This window comes from Pelophylax lessonae (genome assembly GCF_965119305.1).
Source record: "Pelophylax lessonae genome assembly, chromosome: 2".
Lineage (NCBI taxonomy): Eukaryota > Metazoa > Chordata > Amphibia > Anura > Ranidae > Pelophylax > Pelophylax lessonae.
Window position 1 is genome coordinate 184,448,100 of NC_138769.1, and position 22,257 is coordinate 184,470,356.

The following is a 22,257-nucleotide window of genomic DNA, read 5'->3' on the forward strand; positions in this document are numbered from 1 at the left end:
TTCCTGTCTTAATTAATATTTTCATATTTTCACTGTTTTCTTTTAATGTTTATTTTTAATAAGATTCTTACCCTTTTTTTGTAATTGATTGTATAATTCTGACCCTTTGGGGTCTTTTGTGATTTCTGTTCATTCAAAAATAATAACAGTTTCTAACAAAAATAAGAGTTACTAGCTTTTAGTAGGTTGCAAATATCCACAAGTATAGCTGTTACCTTGTTTGTAGATGCAAACTATGATCTATGTTGCAGGCCCAACTTAACCCCCAATTTCAGTAACAGGTTGTTATGGACCATGGAGGGAGCAAAGTTATTCAGTTTACCAAACTGATAGCAAGGTACATTGCAGCTGAAAACTCAGTTGTTCTACCTACTGTGCAGCAATTCCCTTCCCAAAAGGAATGGCTCCCATAGCAACTAGTAAGATTGTTCATGGAGGGAACCCTGGGAAGTGAAATGTCTTGTACACATGTGATGACTGATGTGTAAAAAAGCTAGAGAAAAGTGGAATGTTAACGGTGCCCAATAACAGACTAAGCCAAAAGACTATAACATTTTTTTCAATGCCACACTTTGTTGCAAATTATGACCATATAAAGAGTGAGGCTGCCAAGGCAGCATTGGGAGCCACAAAATGACTACAGTATACCGGGAGGTCACCAACCCAAAAAAAAACAAAACAGAAAAAAGAGAAGTGAGTAAAAGGGTGTTCAAGGATGGCCTGCTGGTATTTCCTAAGCATAATAGAATATATCAAACCATCATTTAAAATATATTGTTAACTTTATTATACAAAACTGGTATAACATTAAAAAACATATACAAAACACTGTATATACATAATATAGACCCATACATAGGCCCACAAGTTCCAGCCAGATCAGGGACAGATAATGCTTAACTCCACCTCTCACATATAGCCCTGGTAGTCCATATTTTTCCATGCAAATCCTCACAAAGCACCAGATTTCAGATCATCAAAAAAAGAGACAGCTGGAGACCCCCCCCCCCCTCCCACCTAAGTTTACGGTGTTTTAATTTAGAAGACAAAACCCTGGTCCCACTGAAGGATAGTCACCTGTTTTTTGGCCATATTTTGAACCTGTTGCCAAACCAGGCACTGAGATCATGTTCTATACCTTCATGCTATGAGTAAGGCTACGGCCAAAATGCGTTAGCATTTCCATGTTCATATTGCTGCCTTTGCTGGAATAAACTGCATTAAAAAGAAGCTTTCATGTGCCAGCTTCCTTTTAATACTTAAAAATGTTTTTGAATGTTACTGCCTGAGCACCGACACTCAGCCCTGCATTGGTTCATCAGTGGTTTGAGTTTGGGTGAGTTCCTGCATACTCCTATCCCTTCCCTGCTTTCTGATCCCCATTCTATGCCTTCCCACAGCCCAGGAGGACCTGACTCTTTCTCCAGACACTATTTGTTTGCTTTTAACTAGGAGATCTTTTACTGGATAACTGTCGCAAGTGAGTGTGCTAATCTGAAGAAGCGGTGCTAACCGCGAAACGCAACAGTACACCTAACAGTAATCTCTTGTTAAGCTTCTGTATATACATTGTTTTTTTTGGAATAATTACATTAACAATATATTTTATTTGATGGTTTGATATATTCTATTATGTTATGGAAATACCGCCAGGACACCCTTGAACACCCTTTTATTCTCTCCTCTTTTTTCTTATTGCTAATTATCCTTCAGTTGACACACAAATGCAATGTATTGCACAATAATTACGCTTTTGCAAATAGATGAGTCAGAATTTGCATATGATACTTGTACTAGAAATATGGATAATGATAATGCTTGCTGAAGTAAATATAACAGCTTTTTTACGCTCAGGCTATTTAGTCAGATGTTATCTGAGACATCAATGTTATGTAAATGCCTCCAATCCAGTTAAACAGGCTAGGAAACAAGAAACACCTATATTCTTACCTAGATGTTTCCTAATGAAAAGCCCTATAAGGAGACAGAGAGATCTCACACAACCTGGGCAAGAGAGGAGAATGCAGTTCATGTCAGAACACCACTAAACACTATAAAGCATCTGTAAGTACAGATTTACTATGTCAAGTGCTAAGTTTTGTGGGGTCTCTAGGGTGATGGTTTTTGGGCTGTGAAAGTAAGGGATATACCTACAGCATATCTATGAGCTTTTATGAGCTACTCTACGTTATGCTACATAATGTATTTATTATACAACAACTGGGAATAGGGGGGGATTATTGGAAATATTTATCTCTTCGGCATTAAGCCTTAGTGAAAAACTTCCAAAATGGGCAGCAGGGATTTTTTTTAATATGGCTCAGGCCATTTTAATTAGCCATACCAACAGAAAAGTGTTACTTGGACTTTAATGAATTTCCCTGATTGTCTTTAAAGTAACTTGGGTCTAAAAACAAATTTCTGTGGTTTAATCAGACAAAATCGTTGGGGCAGTAAGCCCTATATTTCCAAACACATTCCATACACATGATCATCAGCAGGGCCGGGACAAGGGGTGGGCAGGGTGGTCGGCTGCCCTGGGCACTGTGGTATCATGTGGGGTGGGGGGGGGCACCATGAGGAGATGGGGGAGAGGATTTGCATTGGGGGGGATTTTAGGTTGCAGCAGGGGGTTAGAATTATTCTAGGAGGAGAAATTTGGGGATGTAATAACGGGGTATTTGTGCTAGAAAGGCGGATTTGGTGGTTTCTGCTAGAAGAGGGGAGAGGGGAATTGTGCTAGGAGGACATTTTTGGGGAGGGCAGATTTGAACTAGGAGGGAGATGGGGGGAGATTTGTGCTGAGGGGGATTTGGAGTGTTGGCGGGAGAGAGTGTGTATTTGGAGAGGAAATTTTAGGGATTTTAAGGGTAGAGGATTTGTGCTAGAAAGGGTGATTTTTTTGGGGGGACATTAGTGCTTGGGGATTTCAGCAGGCGGAGCGAATAAATTCTGGGAGTAGGGAGAATTTATGCTTAGAGGATAAGCATGCAGGTCAGTGCTTTTTTATTTTTTTGGGGGGGGGGGGGGGGGGGTAGTGCTAACACATAATGCTCATACATCTTGTCAGATAATTGGTGCAATTGTAGGTAACCCAAAGACTAACTCAGAGTATATGGTGTTATTTTCTAAATTATCTGGAGGTTACACATAGCAAATGTATATAGTACATAATGTACAATACAGTGTATAGTATGCTTAGCATTTCTTCCTCCTGCATGTGCTTGTTCAGTAGAAATTTTGATGTAACGGATGTCACAAATGTTAGTGTATTATCCTTTCAGCTGTCTGCTAGTTGTCTACTCCTAGAAAATAATGCGCGTGAAGGTTTCCTCTTCTGCACACAAGCATAGTAGTTTCGCTTGCCTTGCATGTCTTCCAGTTCTGTTTTAATGTCAGCCAAAAGAAAAGTCAGTGATTAGCTTGTGCTTTCAAGAAACATTGCCAATATGCTACTATCTAAAAGTCTACTCTGAAGTTTAATATATATTTTGTTTAACTGCTTGCCACATAATACTATATAAGCTTTCTCTGGTGTTTTTGGACAGCATAATGGGTAGACGGCTATCCGGAGCTTTAGGTTTCAGAATTGAACCCCACCTGTAACACTATTGCATAGATGGTATGTTCTTTCTGGGTTTGTGACAGTTTTTTTCAGGTGCTCAAGCTATTTATTACAGTTAGGTTAGGTTAACTGGCACCGCCACATAAATTGTCCCTTTTGCAGTAGGGAAATGAGATGGTGAGCTTCTTTTGGAGACTAGGCTGATGGTGGCAGGTTATATGTACTCTGAAAGTTGAGAAATGTTGGTTGTATACTATAATACTACTAGTAATAGATAAAGCCGCAGACTCAGAAACTGCATGAACTTGTAGACACAGTAGGCTGCACTTTTTATTCCATGAATAAATAAAGTAGCAAAAAACCCTCAACCTTTTTGGTTCAATACATTGACTACAACAAAAAATTGATTTTTAATTCATACTTACCTGTAAAATCCATTTCTTGAAGTACATCATGGGACAGAGAGCCATAAATCATAACATATGGGTTATATAGCCACCTATAGGTGAAGGAAACTGGCAACCAATCAGAATTGATGACTCCCTATATAACCCCTCCCATACAGGAAGTACCTCAGTTTTGTAGCAAGCAATAAAAGACCCCATAGTAGAGGGAAGGGGCCTCTGTGTCCCGTGATGTACTTCAAGAAATTGATTTTACAGGTAAGTATGAATTAAAAATCCATTTTTATTTTCGAACATCACGGGACACAGAGCCATACATCACAACATATGGGATGTCCCAAAGCAATGCAACTGAGGGGAGGGGGACACCAAAAATACCACCATCTGACCCTTAACAGAAGGAATACACCTGCAGCACCCTGCGTCCAAAAGAAGACTCCTCCTGGGTCCCAACATCCACTCTATAGAAACGAGTGAACATATGCACCGACGACCAGGTCGCGTCCCTGCAAATCTGAGCCATAGAGGCTTGATGGCGATGTGTCCAAGAGGCACCTGTTCCGCTTGTAGAATGTGCCTTTACAGGAAAAGGAGGAACCTTTCCTACTAAACCATATGCCCGGGTAATAACCTGGAGATCCAACAGGAAATTGTAGATTTAGATGCTGCCAACCCCTTTCTGGGGCCTTCTGGCAGCACCAACAAGCTCTCGGTCTTAGGAATCTGAGCTGTTTCATGTAAATAAAATTTAAGTGCATGCATTACATCAAGAGAATGCAATAACCTTTCCTCCTCTGAGTGAGGATCTGGAAAAAAATAAGTTAGTATAATGTCCTGTTTCAAATGAAAGGCGGAGACTACCTTGGGCAAAAAATCTGGGTGAGGACGTAAAATCACCCTATCTTGATAAAAGATAGCTAGCCGTAGTTATCGCAATCAAAAAGACCAGTTTCTTGGTCAAAAGAACCAGGGGAACCTGCCCCAGAGGTTTAAAAAGCTTTTTTTTTCAAAACTGCCAACACCAAATTTAAGTCCCAAGAACACAACAGTGGCTTCACTGGTGGAAGCAAACGCAATATTCCTCAGATGAAGGTTTGAACCAACGAATGGGAAGCGATCGGTTCCTGGAAAAAAAACGATAAAGCTCAAAACTGTCCCTCAATCGTGCTCAGGGCTAATTTCATATCTACCCCTGCTTGCAGGAAGGATAGAATTTTTCTGATAATATATGTGTGGGGATGCCATTTCCTGTCTTCACACCAGGCAATATGGGATTCCCAGACCCTGTAAAAAATATTTCTAGAGACTGGCTTCCTGGCATTTATCCGTGTATGAACTGCGGGGCCAGACACACCCTGCTCTTCAAAGATTAGGGCTTCAATAGCCAAGCTGTCAAATTTAGAGACTATATAGCAGGGTGGAATATTGGACCCTGAGAGAGCAAGTCCAGATGCAGTGGAAGGGTTCAGGGCCTCGTCACTGCCAACCTTTGGATTTGTGCATACCAAAACCTTCCTCAGCCAAGCCAGAGCTACCAGAATTACTGGTTTCCCCTCCAGCTGGATCCTGCGCAACAAACGCGATATCAGCTATACCAGAGGAAAGGCACAGATCAGGGAATACTCCTCCCAAGGAGACACCAAAGCATCCACTCTGACTGCGAGTGGATCCCTGGTCCTGGACACAAATCTCTCCAATTTGTTGTTGAACCTGGATGTCAACAGATCTACATCTGGGATCCCCCATTGTAGGCAGATCAATTGAAAAATCTCTGGATGTAAAGACCATTCACCCGGAAACATCCGTTGACGGCTCAAGAATCTGCCTGCCAGTTCTCTATTCCTGGAATGAACACTGCTGTCAGGCATGGCACAAACTTCTCTGCCCAGGATAGGATAATATCCACCTCTTTCTGGGCTGATCAACTCCTTGTGCCTCCTTGATGGTTGACATAAGCCACGGCCGTGGCATTGTCAGATTGCACCCTGACAGGCTGACTGTGAAGTCTGGGCGTCCAGAATTTCAGAGCCCGACTGACTGCAGGAATTTCCAAAATGTTGATGCGGAAACGACTCCCTACCTATGACCATTTCCCCTGGACAGTGGCTTCCTCCAGAACCGCTCCTCAGCTGGGAGACTGGCATCTGTAGTCACCACTTTCCAGGTCACTGGAAGAAAGGATTTTCCCTTCTTCAGATTTCTGGTCAACAACCACAAATTAAGACTCTGTCGTACTCTTGGTAGCAGAGATATGGACCGGTCCAAGGACTGAACTTTTCTGTTCCAGCAGACAGAACGTTGTTCTGAAAGGGTCTGGCATGGAATTGAGCATAGGGAATCACCTCGAATGTGGACACCATCTTCCCCAGTAACATCATGCAGAGACTTGTCTCATCAACAGACATGTAACATCATGCAAATCATGTATAGACGGATATCTCAATCTTACTATAGACCGAACCTGACCCTTCAGTTCTGAGACCCTTCTTGCAGGCAAGAATATCTTTGCCTGTACCGTGTCGACAAGAAGCCCCAGGTATTCCAGACACTGGACTGGCTGTAATGCTGACTTTGCTAAGTTCAGTATCCAATCCAGACATTCCAAAAAATGTACTGTCTGAAGGATACTTCGGCTTAGAGCTGACGCCAATTGATCTATTAGTAATAGATCGTCCAGATATCCTATTACGGATATCCCTCAGGACCTTCTTAGAACAGCCAATTCTGGAGCTAGGATCTTTGTGAACACTTTAGGAGATGTGGCCAACCCGAAGGGCAGGCTCACAAACTGGAAATTATGGTTTCCAATCGCAAAACAAAGGAACCTTTGATGAGTCTGAAAAATAGGCACATGAAGATATGCATCCTTTATGTCAACGGATGCTAGGTATTCCTCTCCCTGCAGGAAAGCTACGACTGAATGAATTGATTCCATGTGGAAATAATGAACATTCAGAAACTGATTCAGTGCCTTGAGATCCAATTTGGTTTGGGGATTACGAATAGGATTGAGTAAAAACCCTTGAACCTTTCATTTTCTGGAACCTCGGTTATCACCCTCTGAGCTCTCAACTGGTCCAATGCCTGAAGGTGCGATCTTTCTTTTAGGCTATCTGTTGGTATACTTTAGGGGATACTGTATACTTGACCTCACAAACCGATACAGGAACACCCGAAATTCCAACTTGTATCCCTGTGAAATGGGGGAGACAAACAAGTTGTCTTGAATTAACTCCACCCATGCCCCTGAGAACTGCAGAAGCCTTCCCCCCACCCAGGTGAGTGGGGACGCCCCTTCACTGAGAGGGCTTAGAGAAAGACTTGGCTGATCTCTGGGCCCAGGGCTTTTCCTGACCTTGCCGCGAAGGCTTGATGGTTGGGGCCATCGCCACTGCACTGGTATTATGTGTTCTGGGGATCTTAAAGGAAGGAAGCCTGCTCTTCCTCTTTACAGGTAGCAATGTAGTGTTCTCCCCCCCCCCCCCCCAGATCTTTTGGATATACTTATCTAGATCATCACCAAAAAGGCATTTTCCCTGAAAGTGAAGCTAGTCAGTAACTTTTTACATGATAATTCTGCAGACCAGCTCTTCAACCAAAGGATTCTGCGCATATGAACTGTCATCAGAGCAAACCGTGACATTTGCCTTATGGAGTCCGTAAGAGCATCTACTGCAAAACACAAAGTGCGAGGCAGATCTGACAGATCTTCCACAGACTCTCCTTGAGAAGGAACTGTCTTGGACACTGGCTTTATGCGGTCTTTCAAAGACTGACACACTCCCATGGCTGCTATTGTACTGCAGAACCTGCAACCGCAAAGGAGACTTTCAATAAAGATTCCAGCTTTTTATCCGCTGAAACCTTTAAAAACCTGGCCATTTTCCACAGGACAGGTAAATTCTTGTTAACCAAAGAAATGGCTGCATCCACTGTGAGGATTTTCCATCTCTTAGAAAACATATCCTCCATAGGATATAAAAATGAAAACCTTTTAGGAGGAACAAACATCCAATCCGGATGATCCCAGTCATTATACACTTCTTGCTCCAAGAGTGGATGCATGGGAAATTACCAAGGACTCTGAAGAGGGCACAATAAGCCCAGGGAGGAAAAAGTGGTTTCAGTAGTCTCTAAGGGCAGGAGTTTAAACTCAGCCCGGACCATCTCAGCAAAAGACTGGATAAACAATCTCTGGGACTGAGAGGCTGATAGATATTCCTCTGACTCTGACTCCCCTCAGCTACATCTTCCGCCCAATCCTAAACTGATTTCAGGGGGCAGCTCGGGAGAGGGGGATCTAACACGCTTCTTTATTCCATGTGGTGCTGCAATCATGTCAGTAATCCTACCCTCTAGGCTGGCTAATGCCGATGCCAAATCGTCCTTGGTAACATAGGGTGTGGCAGAAGTACACAAAGTAGCTACTATGACTGACAAACATAATGGCTCAGATTGGCTAATTGCCTCTGGCTTATCAGGAGGAGTAGACATAGTGGAAACACAACTAGGACCTTCAAGGCCTGACGGTGGCATCATAGTGCCCTTTCCAACTGCGCTCCCTACAGCCCTTTTTTCAGGCAGACATTGCTTTATAGCAAGACAAACTTCAGGTACTACCTTTAAAGTGTACTCAAGATCTGTGCCAAGCTTACAAAACCTAATGCACACAACACTGATTACCTAAGATACAGGACCTGTTAGTGCCAAGAACATACATCCACAGTGACTCACACAACCCAGCTGCTGCTGCTCTGTGTCCCCTTTCAGCCTGTGACAGAGGCTAGTGTGTTGAAAACAGTTCCTTGCAGAATGTGCCCTTTTATGCATGTGCGGCCTGGTGTGTGGCATCCACATCCACCACGCGGCGTATGCCTGTACTTAAATGCGAAGGCTCCTGCGTGCGCGACTAGGCGTACGCCATAGATATGCATAACGCGATCCAGCAGAGGTGAACATGCGAACGCTTATGCACTAGGGCTAACACAGCAAACAAATGGGGGAGAGAGCCGTTTAGGCTGAATCTTGTTTGTCACAGCTGATACTTTTCAGGTAATCAGCTCAGGGTAAGAAACAGTGTAACAATATGCTTTAAACATACTTTAAACATACTTTGCATAAACCTGCTACAATGTAAATACAAGCAGAAATATACTTGGCACAAGTCCCTGTAAATGAATGGGTGCTCCGGGTCCCAGCTGAAGCCTGATAAGGAAAAACGCATCGGGGGAGTAGCCACGCCGTCACGCCACACCACATATTCCGCACTGCAGGTGGTCACGTTCGGTACACTTGGAACCATTGTTTATGCCCAGTTCCTTCCATTTGCCATGTAAGTGTGTTTCTTTTTTAATAACGTTTTTTTAAAAGGATAATGCACTATTGGCATTTTATATCTTTTGTTATGGGGGAGCTACATTAGAGTACAGTATCGCCAGCCACATGGGTGAGTTGGATATGGTGGACCTGTAGAGCAACCTGCTTTGGGGTTTGGTATTCCAAGGGTCCAGATCCCCCCCTCAGGTCAGGCCACTTGACACGATCCCCTGTACTCACGATACTGTTTTCTAGGGTCTCCAGTGTCTCCCCCTCAGTCAGCTTTCCTGGACCTCTGGGTTCAGCTCTGTTCCTCTGGCCCTCAGGACGACCTCCTGATGCCACATGCCACTGCTACAGAGGAAGAGGCAGCCCCCACTCTCCTTCCAGGACTCTGCTCACCAGCCAAAGACCCTGCAGCACATGTGCTCCTGGCTTTTATACAGTATCCCAGAATGCACCAAGCCTGTCTCTGCCAATCACCAGGACTGTATCAAAGCCTTTGTATCCATTGGTCAGGTTTCCTCCCACTATCCAACATTCCTCCCTGTTGGACCAGTGTAATGTTCTGGTACCTTTGGGTACCCTAATTACTCTTTCATAAGTGTATGCGCCCCACCATTCTCTTTTGGTAAGGTGCGCATACACCTTTAAGACTGATGCTGTCATCACTGAGCGCCGGACTGATGGCTATTTAGATCGCCGGCTCTCACTCACATGTGTTCGTTCAAACTGCTTTGTGCCTTGATGCTAACCTGTCTTGAAGCTCTCATGCTTGCAAGCATACCTCGCTGTCGGAACCACGCTGCGCTGATCCCTCTATCCCGCTACCGGATCATCCGCTCTTGCCGAACCTCTCCTCTGTTACATTGCTATTAGTGATAAGTACCCCATAGGGGAAACCTCTATAACCTTCATACTGAAGCTTACACTATCTAGCTCTGCATACTAAGGACTATTACTACATCTGCATTATCTAAGATTGCTAGCTCTTGAACCTACTACCACCTGTTCTTGCACTGGGTTGATCTCTCTTGTATGTCCACCTGCTACTCTGTCATCTGCTACCATACATGATTGCTAAACCTATCTGCATCCATCTGCTACTATCTTACTTTCAAGAACATTTCCTTTCAAGTGTCTGTCATTTACCATCTCTACCCAACCTGTCTCTTCAGCCTATCATCACTGTGTTACTATATACATAAGTCACTCTAGGAAACATCTTATTGAGTGTGTGTATTTACTTGCTGAATTGAGATCCTCCACACATGATGAGTCATTGGGAGTTGGGAATGGTGTCTCAGCGTTTCTCTACATGACTACTGAAGTGGAATATTTCTGCAGCTGAAAATCCACACCATACATAAAACGCAGGAGCGTTACAGATTGAACGAACCACAAATGGATTCAGCAGAAATAACCACTCAGATGACACAATTAAAACAGCAAGTAACTGCGTTAATACACGCACTTGCTGAATTAAAAGAAGACAATCAGGCTCTGTCGCAGCAGGTAATTAGACTGACACAACTTACCACTGCTCAGTCCCCTGAACCCAAAATAAATCCTCCTTTGGTATTTACAGGCGATCGCAAAAAATTTTGCGAATTTAAAAACGCATGTGAGTTACTTTTCTTGCTAAAACCCCCGTACCTACCTTACTGATCACATTAAGGTTTGTACTATTATTTCTTACCTAACAGGCGAACCTCGGGCCTGGGCAGACTCTCTTTTTGAGAAAAGCGATCAGCTTCTCAACTCCTATGCCTTGTTCCTAGCAGAACTCACTAGCCTATATGATGATCCCAATAGGCAGAGTACTGCCGATCTTCAATTAAGATCCTTGAAACAAGGTGGGAGACCTGTAGAAGACTTTGTCGCAGAATTCAAGAGATGGACCCTTGATTCAGAATGGAATGATGCATCTCTGAAAACCCAATTTAGGCTTGGCCTATCAGAGGCCGTTAAAGACGAGCTCGCCCGAGCGGATCTGCCAAAAACCCTGGATGCATTGATACAACTCAGTATCACCATAGATAGAAGACTACGAGAAAGAAAGGCTGAGAAAATGGGAATGCCATTATCCAGTTCTTCTCGGATTTCAGCCGTTGACCCCGTTCCTATGGAGATAGGAACCATACGCCCACCTCTATCAACTATGGAAAGAGCCAGAAGACGATCTGGTAATCTCTGCTTGTACTGTGCATCCCCGGATCACAAGATAAACGTCTGTCCCCTAGTCTACAAAAAGAAGGGTGAGTGTTCACATGTCCTCCTAGGGGGATTGACAACTTCAATCACTAACCCTTACCTTTCTGTTTGCTTAACATTACAGTGGGACCAGAACAGGATTACTACTAAGGCCATGATTGACACAGGATCTTGTGGAAATTATATTGACATACGTTTTGCTGCTTTAAATAAAGTTCCTATTATTTCTAAACTTAAACCTGTCTCAGTGAGTCTTATAAACGGTGTTCCTTTATCCTCTGGTCCGATCACTGATCAGACACAGGCACTCCTAGTCACTACTAACGGGTCTCATATGGAGACCACTACCTTCGATCTAATACCTTCACCCCACTTTCCCATTGTTTTGGACTTCCCTGGTTGCACACACATCAACCAACCATAGATTGGAAGGAACGGACCCTGACCTTCCTCTCTTGCTATTGCGAGGGTAAGTGTAACCTCCCGTCTTTCGGGAAGATCCTGTCTATGGTGACAGATGAGATTGCACCACTATGTTATCAGGATCTCTCTGAGGTTTTTCTTGAGAAAAATGCTCAAGCACTACCTCCCCATCGAGACTATGATTGTAGCATTGATCTACTCCCAAATAGCAAATTGCCGTTTGGTCATGTTTATCCTCTTTCACAGGATGAACTTTCCCATCTCAAAGACTATTTGGATGAGAATTTGGAAAAAGGTTTTATTAGACCTTCCACTTCTTCCACAGCAGCAGGACTCTTTTTTGTCCGCAATAAGGACTCAAGTCTCAGGCCTATCATCGACTATAGGCAATTGAATGCTATTACAATAAAAGATCGCTATCCTCTACCGCTTATCCCTGAGCTCATTGAGCAGGTGCGTGGAGCTACCTATTTTTCAAAATTGGACCTGAAAGGAGCATACAATCTCATTCGAATCCGTGATGGACACGAGTGGAAGACTGCATTCAGAACCAGATACGGATTGTTCGAATATCTTGTAATGCCATTCGGGCTATGCAACGCCCCTGCAGTTTTTCAACGATTTATAAACGATATTTTCAGAGACTTACTAGATGTCTGTGTTGTGGTATATCTGGACGATATACTTATATATTCACGATCCCTGTCTGAACACATAAGACATGTAAGACTAGTATTATCGAGATTGCTTGCACACAACCTTTATGTGAAACTGAAAAAATGCTTGTTTCATAAAGAAGAGGTACTGTTTCTAGGCTACATCATATCCAAAACAGGAATCGAGATGGACATGAGTAAGATATCCTGCATTCAGGATTGGCCTACACCAACCACACGCAAGGCGCTACAGCGATTCCTTGGATTTTCGAATTTCTACAGGAAGTTCATTAGAAACTTCTCTGCCATTGTGAGACCCCTCACACAGCTCACTAGCATTAAAAAACCATTCAAATGGTCAGATGAAGCAAATAAAGCTTTTCACCTGTTAAAGACAAGGTTTACTTCTGCTCCCATACTACGCCATCCAGACCCATCCCTCCAATACATTCTGGAAGTAGATGCGTCAAACATGGCAGTAGGAGCAATACTCTCCCAACGACCAACTCACACTTCACCACTTCATCCAGTCGCCTTTTTTTCTAAATCCCTAAGCAGTCCAGAGATAAATTACCCCGTGGGTGAAAAGGAACTGCTTGCTATAAAATTGGCTCTGGAGAATTGGCGACATCTACTCGAAGGCACCCAATTACCAATACTTATATACACGGACCATAAAAATCTCCAATATCTTCAGACTAACAAAACTCTCTCGCACCGACAGGTACGATGGTCACTATTCTTTCTAAGGTTTAACTTCCTAGTGACCTACACACCTGCAGATAAGAACAAAAAGGCGGATGCACTATCACGACTAACTGAAGAAAACTACTTAGAAATCCCTTCTGTTCCTATAATACCTCACAAACGCATTATTGGAGTTGTCCGTTCCTTGAAGGAAGATGTTTTGCATGGTATAAGTTTGGATTCACCTCCACCACAACTAAATACTGATGCAGAAGGCTTCCTCTACTACAACGACAAACTTTACATACCACCTACCATACGCACCAAGATCTTGGAATTATCGCATGATGTGCCAATGGCAGGACATATGGGTATGACAAAGACTATTAATCTGATTGCCAGGCAATTCTGGTGGCCTGACATGAAAACATCTATACAAAAATTCGTCTCTTCATGCAATGTCTGTGCCAGGTCCAAAATTGACACTACGAGACCATCCGGTCTCCTATGCAGTCTACCAATACCCCAAACTCCATGGGAAGTTGTGTCCTTGGACTTTATAGTGGAATTGCCTCCTTCCAAAGGATTTAATACCATCTTAGTGTCAGTGGACCATCTGACAAAAATGGCACATTTCATTGCTATTCGCAGACTACCTTCGTCCAAACAAACAGCAGAACTCCTGATGAAACATGTCTTTAAGTTACATGGTATCCCAAAAACTCTTCTGTCTGACCGTGGATCACAATTTATTTCCAAGTTCTGGCAAGAACTATGTCACATACTACGGATCGAGCGGAAGCTCACTTCTCCTTACCCTCCGCAGACCAACGGACAGACTGAAAGAGTCAACCAATGCATCGAGCAATATTTACGTTGTTACACTTCTTACCAACAGGATGATTGGGTGGATCTTCTCCCTCTGGCAGAATTTGCCTACAACAACGCAACCCACAGTACGACCAAGCAGAGTCCGTTCTACTTGAACTATGGGTTTCATCCCTCTATTCTTCCACCACGCATCCTTCCTTCAAATAACCCAGTAGCTTCAGACTATCTTACCCAAATAAAGGACTCTCTGGGTTTGCTTAATACTACCATTGCACACGCTCATAGTCAACAAAAGAAGTACTATGATCTTCGCAGAAGACCTTCTCCTCAGTACGCTATCGGGGACCTCGTTTGGCTCTCAACAAAAAATTTAAGACTGAAAATCCCTAGCAAAAAGCTTGGACATCTGTTCTTGGGACCTTTCCCAATCAAGAAACTTATTGGAAAAGCTGCAGTACAGCTTACATTGCCAATAGACCTCAAAATACATCCCATTTTCCATGTGTCGCTACTGAAGCCCCATGTTCCTGACCAAGGAATAAGGCCTACTATCCCACCTCCTCCAAGTTGAAGGTGGAGAAGAATATGAGATAAAAGAGATTCTGGATTCTCGTATCCACAGAGGAAAACTTCAGTACTTGGTTCGATGGAAGAACTATGGGCCCCAAGACGACACCTGGCTAAACACCTCTGACATACATGCCTCTAGATTAATCCGCAATTTTCATGCGAAGTACCCAGACAAACCAGCTCCAGAGGCCTTCAGGAGCCGGCCTTAAGGGGGGGGTACTGTAATGTTCTGGTACCTTTGGGTACCCTAATTACTCTTTCATAAGTGTATGCGCCCCACCATTCTCTTTTGGTAAGGTGCGCATACACCTTTAAGACTGATGCTGTCATCACTGAGCACCGGACTGATGGCTATTTAGATCGCCGGCTCTCACTCACATGTGTTCGTTCAAACTGCTTTGTGCCTTGATGCTAACCTGTCTTGAAGCTCTCATGCTTGCAAGCATACCTCGCTGTCGGAACCACGCTGCGCTGATCCCTGTATCCCGCTACCGGATCATTCGCTCTTGCCGGACCTCTCCTCTGCTACATTGCTATTAGTGATAAGTACCCCACAGGGGAAACCTCTATAACCTTCATACTGAAGCTTACACTATCTAGCTCTGCATACTAAGGACTATTACTACATCTGCATTATCTAAGATTGCTAGCTCTTGAACCTACTACCACCTGTTCTTGCACTGGGTTGATCTCTCTTGTATGTCCACCTGCTACTCTGTCAATTGCTACCATACATGATTGCTAAACCTATCTGCATCCATCTGCTACTATCTTACTTTCAAGAACATTTCCTTTCAAGTGTCTGTCATCTACCATCTCTACCCAACCTGTCTCTTCAGCCTATCATCACTGTGTTACTATATACATAAGTCACTCTAGGAAACATCTTATTGAGTGTGTGTATTTACTTGCTGAATTGAGATCCTCCACACATGATGAGTCATTGGGAGTTGGGAATGGTGTCTCAGCGTTTCTCTACATGACTACTGAAGTGGAATATTTCTGCAGCTGAAAATCCACACCATACATAAAACGCAGAAGCGTTACAACCAGTGTGAAACACTCTCTAGACTCAATGAATCACATACTGAGCACACTTAACAGACCTCACTAACAGATCCTGCTCTCTGCTATACAAAAATCAATATAGATCTGCCTGCTGCTCCTCTGATAGGCAGACAGAGCCAAAAACTATACTCTCTCACTAGCACCTACCTAGGAGGGTGCTACACTAAAGTTAGCCCAATTTCTTTGAGTAATGTAAAAGATGATGTTATGCCAAGTAAATAAATACCTAACATGTTATGCTTTAAAACTGCACATGCTCATTGTATGGCGCCAAACTACAGTACTTAAAAATCTCCATGGGCGACACTTTAAAGATTTCTACAGATTGCCAGTTTAGAGTTACAGAGGAGGGTCTAGTGCTAGAATTAGAACTGCTCAGACATTTGCATTGATACCTCACATGTGTGGTGCAAACGGCGTTTACATATGTGGGCGTGACCTAAGTATGCATTTACCACTGCACGTGAGTACGCCGGGATGATCATTTTTGATCACTTTTATTGCTATCACAAGGAATGTAAACATCCCTTGTGATAACAATACAGCATGACAGGTCCTCTTTATGGAGAGATATCGGGTCTAAAAGACCCCAAATCTCTCCTCTGCTCTTAAAAACAAAAGATTAAAAAAAAATGTTATCCTTTGCTTTCAGGAAAAAAAAAATGTGTACATGGCCCGAGAACCGGAAGTGACGTCAACGTCACTCTGGTCCTCCAAGGGCATAGAGATGAGAGGTGGCCATCTATCCTTCACTCATAAAGATAAAAAGACAAGGCGGCTCTAAGTGCAGTAGGCTCTGAGTATTTATTAGGTAAAAGTGTAAAAGCACTCACATTTGGCAAATGTGAAATGGGCATAGCAAAGATCTGTCTGGAGTCTTCCTATACGCTGTGCTGAGTGGTTGAAGTGAGGACATCCGGTGACCCACTTCCTGTAGATGCGTCCTTTCGTCTGTGTCTCAGCTTAGTCGGCATGAGATTTCCTGAATGCAGGGTGTGGACACAGCGGCCGGTGTCCAATAGAGCGTGTGGTGGGCGGTTACATGTTTCAGGGCTCAGCTCCTTCGTCAGACCTCCACCCGCTGGAGGTAAAAGGACATTTATATAGGCAACTAAAATCATTATTACATGGGACAGGTGCATTCAGGCAGAAGATAAATGGATAGGAAATTGATACCAGCATGTGCATACCCCTGAAAGCTGGTAACCATTGCACAATTATCGCACATGTGAACTACATTACGATGTTAAAAATATTTAAAACATTTATAAAAATATATTAAAAAAAAAAAATATATATATATATATATATATACACACATATATATATATATATATATATATATGTATATATATATATATATATATATATATATATATATATATATATATATATATATATACACATACACACATATACACAAACAATGTGTATGAAGACACAGGTCAAAGAGTATGCACCCTCAGGACATTGTTCAGAAATAGTTAAAAAAGGAACAAATATCACGATAATCACAATAAAAATATATATATATATATATATATATATAAAAAAATTTAAAAAAAAAACGCACATCCAGCACGAACTAATATTCAAAGAGACCCAAAAAGATATTCTGTAATAGCGTATTAAATTCTAATTCCTCATTTATGCCCCCAGGTGACAAAATGTCAAGGGCATAAATCCAGTAGGTTTCTCTGCGACATAAACGCACGAACCTCTCTGCGGGAGAAAAAAAACGCACATCCAGCGCAAAATAATATTCAAAGAGACCCAAAAAGATATTCTATAATAGCGTATTAATTTCTAATTCCTAATTTATGCCCCCAGGTGACAAAACGTCAAGGGCATAAATCCAGTAGGTTTCTCTGCGACATCAACGCACAAACCTCTCTGCTTCAGAAAAGGTGGGGGGAATTGACTCTATGACCCATACTTTTAGGCCAGCACTAGATGTATTGTGGTGTTTTGTGAAGTGTCGAGTTACACTGCGGTCATCTTTACCGGCCTGAATTGCTCAGCGATGTTCTCCAAACCGCTGTCTTAGTGGCCATATAGTGCGGCCTACATAATGTAGGCCGCAGTGGCAGGATAGACAGTAATCCACATGTTCCGTAGAACAAGTGTAAAATTCTTTAATGGGGTAAACTTTACCATGACAGAAAACTCTTTTTGTCCATGTTGGACCAAACTACAAGTGAGGCACAGAGGTTTTTTGCACTGATACATTCTGATAATGAAGAAGAATTTTAATGAGGGAGATGCATGTTTTCTGGAACGGGGCTATCTGGCTCTTAATATTTGGAGCTTTTCTGTATGAAAACCGGGGTTGATTGGATATGGAATTAGCTAGGTGAGGGTCCTGTTGAAGTATTGACCAATGTTTGCGCATAATATGTTCCATGCGTTTGTATTGACTATGGAACTGGGTGGTAAAGAGTATGATGTTTCCCTGACTGTTCGTTTTGATAGACTTCCTCGGATCAGGGGTGTCATACAAAGCACAGGCCTCCTCTACCAAAGACGCTGGGTAGTCTTTATTTGCAAACTTCTTTTTTAAGGATAGACTTTGTTCCTGGTAGTCCGCAAGCTTGATGCAATTGCCTCGTAATCTGCAAAACTGGCTTTTGGATATAATATTTAGCCAGCGCGGATGGTTACAGCTATTATAAAGGAGAAAGGAGTTCCCAGATGTAATAGTTTCTCGAATAGATCTGACCATTTTCATGGTACAGATCCAAATCCAGAAATGCCAGGTGGTCCTTATCATGGACCGAGGTAAATGAAAGGCCCATGTCGTTGTTATTGCAATAGTTGACAAATAGAGGTATATCCTGCGTGTCCCCAGCCCAGATGATAATAATGTCATCAATACATCGTCCATAAAAGGTGATATGTGACATGTAGGGGTTCTGGGTCCAAATGTATGAGGATTCCCAGTATCCCATCGTAAGGTTTGCATATGACAGGGCAAAATTGGTACCCATAGCAGTCCCGTTCACTTGGAGATAAAAAAGATCTGAGAACTGAAAATAATTATGGGTCAAACAAAAAGATGTAGCGTCTAGAATGAATTGAATCTGATTGTGGGAAGAGTATGATCATCCAACAAAGACGTTTGTACGCCTCGTATACCAACGTGATGTGGAATGTATATGACGATGTGACATCTAAGGACAGCCATGAGTGGTTAGATTCCCCCTTGTACGGTTCCAACAGTTCCAGAAGGTGGGTCCCATCACGGATATTGGATTGTAGGTCCTGTACAAGTGGTTGGAGGAAAAATCCACATATTGCGAGAGCCCACTGGTAATGCTGTCCATAGAGGCCACAATCGGTCTGCCTGGTGGTGTTGTATAGTCTTTATGGCTCTTTGGGAGATGATACTTTTTTAGAAGAAAAGACGATTCCTGGGCAGTGATGATGTTTTCTTTGCGGGCCTGGTTTACAAGTGTATTCGCTTCCATAATAAATGTTGGCAAAGGGTCCTGGTGTAATTTAATGTAGGTATCCTGGTCTCCTAACAATCTGAGAGCTTCCTTTATGTAGTCTTCTTTGCTTTGTATTACAATGCCCCCTCCTTTATCGGCTGGTTTGATTGAAATATTAGCGTTAGTCTTTAAGGCCTCAAGAGCTGATGTAAGATTATATTTTAAATGTGTAGGTCTTTGTTGCACATACTTTTAAATTCTGAATACACCACTCGATAAAAGGCTTCTATACATGGGCCCTTAGATTGAGTGGGATAAAAGTTTGATTTGGGTTTAAACGACATGTGCTTGATGGGAGGAGAGTGAACCAAGTACTGTGTTAACATGTATGCATCCGATTCTATATTATCTGGGTCTAATATGGGTCCGTTGTCTTCTATAGTTCTTCTAGAATGTTAAGTGCAATTTCTTCATCCATATTATTGTGTGTGGGGTTGTCCTGGGGTGAAACTATAGAGGTATCTTATAAAGGATCAGTGACCTTCTCTTTGGTGGCCCTAATGTCGTAGAATCGACTACTAACCGTAAGATTGCGGACAAATCTGTTCAAATCTTTGAACAGTTTGAACGCATTTGGTGGGGTGCTGGGAGCAAAGGTAAGTCCTCGTGCAAGTGACCTGTGTCTTCATACACATTGTTTGTGTATATGTGTGTATGTGTATGTATGTATATATATATATATATATATATATATATATATATATATATATATATATATATATGTATGTATATATATATTTATACATTTTTTAAATATTTTTAACATCGTAATGTAGTATTCACATGTGCGATAATTGTGCAATGGTTACCAGCTTTCAGGGGTATGCACATGCTGGTATCAATTTCCTATCCATTTATCTTCTGCCTGAATGCACCTGTCCCATGTAATAATGATTTCAGTTGCCTATTTAAATGTCCTTTTACCTCCAGTGGGTGGAGGTCTGAAGAAGGAGCTGAGCTCCAAAACATGTAACCGCCCACCACACGCTCTATTGGACACTGGCCGCTGCATCCACACCCTGCCTTCAGGAAATCTCATACCCCCCCCCCCATGTCCCTATCCCCCACAGTAAAAATATCAATCAATAACCCCAATCTTCTCCCAGTATAGATCTTCCCCCCACTGCCCTGAATCCCCTCTCCCAGCCCACCACCTCAGTACAGACCCCCCTCCCCAGTACAGTTCCACTTCATACTCTATCCTCTTGGTACAGCCCCCACCACCAGTCTAATCCCTCAATACCAACCCCTTCTTCCATCCTAAGCCCTCAGTACAGAACCCCCCAGTACAGAATCCCCCAGTACGGAACCCCAGTTTACAAACACACCCCACTTTTCAGACACACCCCAGTACAAACCTTTTCAGAAAAGATTCTTATAGTATAGATCGCCTTCATAATCAGTGCCAGTTCAGAGCGAAGGAAGTTTTACCCTCTGTTGTGTCATGAGACTGCACCTGAGGAGGAGCCTTTCCTATGCTCTGACCTCTTGCTGTCAGATAGGCAGAAGGGGTGCTGTAATTCAGCATTTCTTTTGTCTGTCTGACAGCAAGAGAAAAAAATAAGCATGTACCCCAGAGTGCCAGAACCTATTGTGCAGACTGCAGCCCCCCCCCCCCCCCCCCAAGTATGTCACTGCCAAGGACTTATCAGTTTAGCAGTTAGGGCCAGGATTAGGGAGTGGACTATTTTTCAGTATAAGGAATAGTAATCCTACCTGTTGTGGCTCCCAAAATTGAAATAAAGTTCCGGTGTTCTGTCAAAAGAGCCAACTTGCCAAAATCTCCAACCACGTCACCTCCCGTGACTCTCCAGCAGCTGTAATTGAAGATTTACCTGTTTTCACAGAACGCTGGCAGCATATACACTACGGTAGGCTATGAGTTGTCTGTTTTGACAGAACACCGGGCAAGGAGAAAAAAAGTTGTCGCCGCCTTGGAGGCGACCATGTTGTTGGTTACAGCAGATGGACTAACAACGCACCCCCCCCCCCTCGCCTCGCCACCTTCCATTGCTCTGCCTGGGTCTCCTGTCCCACCGAAAGACCCGAGCATCCAGCCGACATGTCCTCCGGTTGGTTGGAGCCCATAATAAAGCCATGTTCGGCTTTGATCGGGTCTCCGATGTAGTAACCCGGAAGCAGCATGATAACGTCATGTTCGGGTTACTGGGCGGCTAAAGGCGCCGAATTTAAAAAAGTATCAGTATTCAAAATGCCAATTTCAGTATTTTGAATACACTGAAGTTTAGTGGAGGGATCTGGGGTCTTTTAAACCCCTAATCCCTCAATAGAGTACCTGTAACTGTCTATTACTGCCACAAGGGATGTTTACATTGCTTATGACAGCAATAAAAATGATCAGATTGTTTTTTTTAAACTGTGCTAAAATTCAAAAAGTAAATAAAATAAATAAACATTGTTCTGCTGGAAGTGCTTAAAAAAACATAGAGTTTATTATCATTTTAAATTAGAACTCTGTCCAAAGATTTGTTTTTAGTTTATTTGTTAAAGCTGTCAGGGTTCTTTTTTGTCGAGATTTCCCACAAACTCCTGTCCTCGTAATACAAAATGAAGTAAGGAAATGGGGACACAACAAACAAAAACTTGTCAACAAATCTATGAAAAATGGCTGGAGTTGTTAGGCAGCTAAGGCTAATAATACAGCAAACAAATTCAGGAAGGATCAATATAAACAGCAAAGTAGGTAGGCAAATGAGAGCTCTTAGACAATTTAAATATCTGAGTTCCTTGTTTAACTGGATTGTGTGTTTAAAGCAAACCTTCACCTGAAAACTAAAGTTGCTGGTATTCTTTTCCTAATCCAAACCTCTAACGAAAGCACCGTTTTTTTTTTGCTTTTTTTGGGAGTACCTTTTGCTTGCTTGCAAATGCTTGCTCCCACTTCCTTAAAGCAGAGCTCCACCCACCCCCCCCCCCCACCAAAAAATGAAAAGCTACAATTACTGTAGCTGTTGACTTTTACTATTAGGGCACTTACCTGTCCAGGGATCGCGCGTGTGTCCTCACCCAAA

At 42.7% G+C, this 22,257-nt stretch overlaps 1 long non-coding RNA gene across 2 annotated transcripts in view; it reads left to right on the forward strand.

Annotated features, from left to right (window-relative positions):
- The first annotated feature begins 1,965 nt into the window (after window positions 1–1,965).
- The window catches only part of LOC309545268, a 74,591-nt gene continuing 54,299 nt past the window's right edge, over window positions 1,966–22,257 (forward strand). Inside the window, exon 1 of one of the 2 annotated variants that reach the window (XR_014224885.1) lies at window positions 1,966–2,064. This is a non-coding gene — a long non-coding RNA (uncharacterized lncRNA). The remainder of the gene's footprint in view (window positions 2,065–22,257) is intronic. The other variant, XR_014224886.1, reaches the window with a different exon arrangement.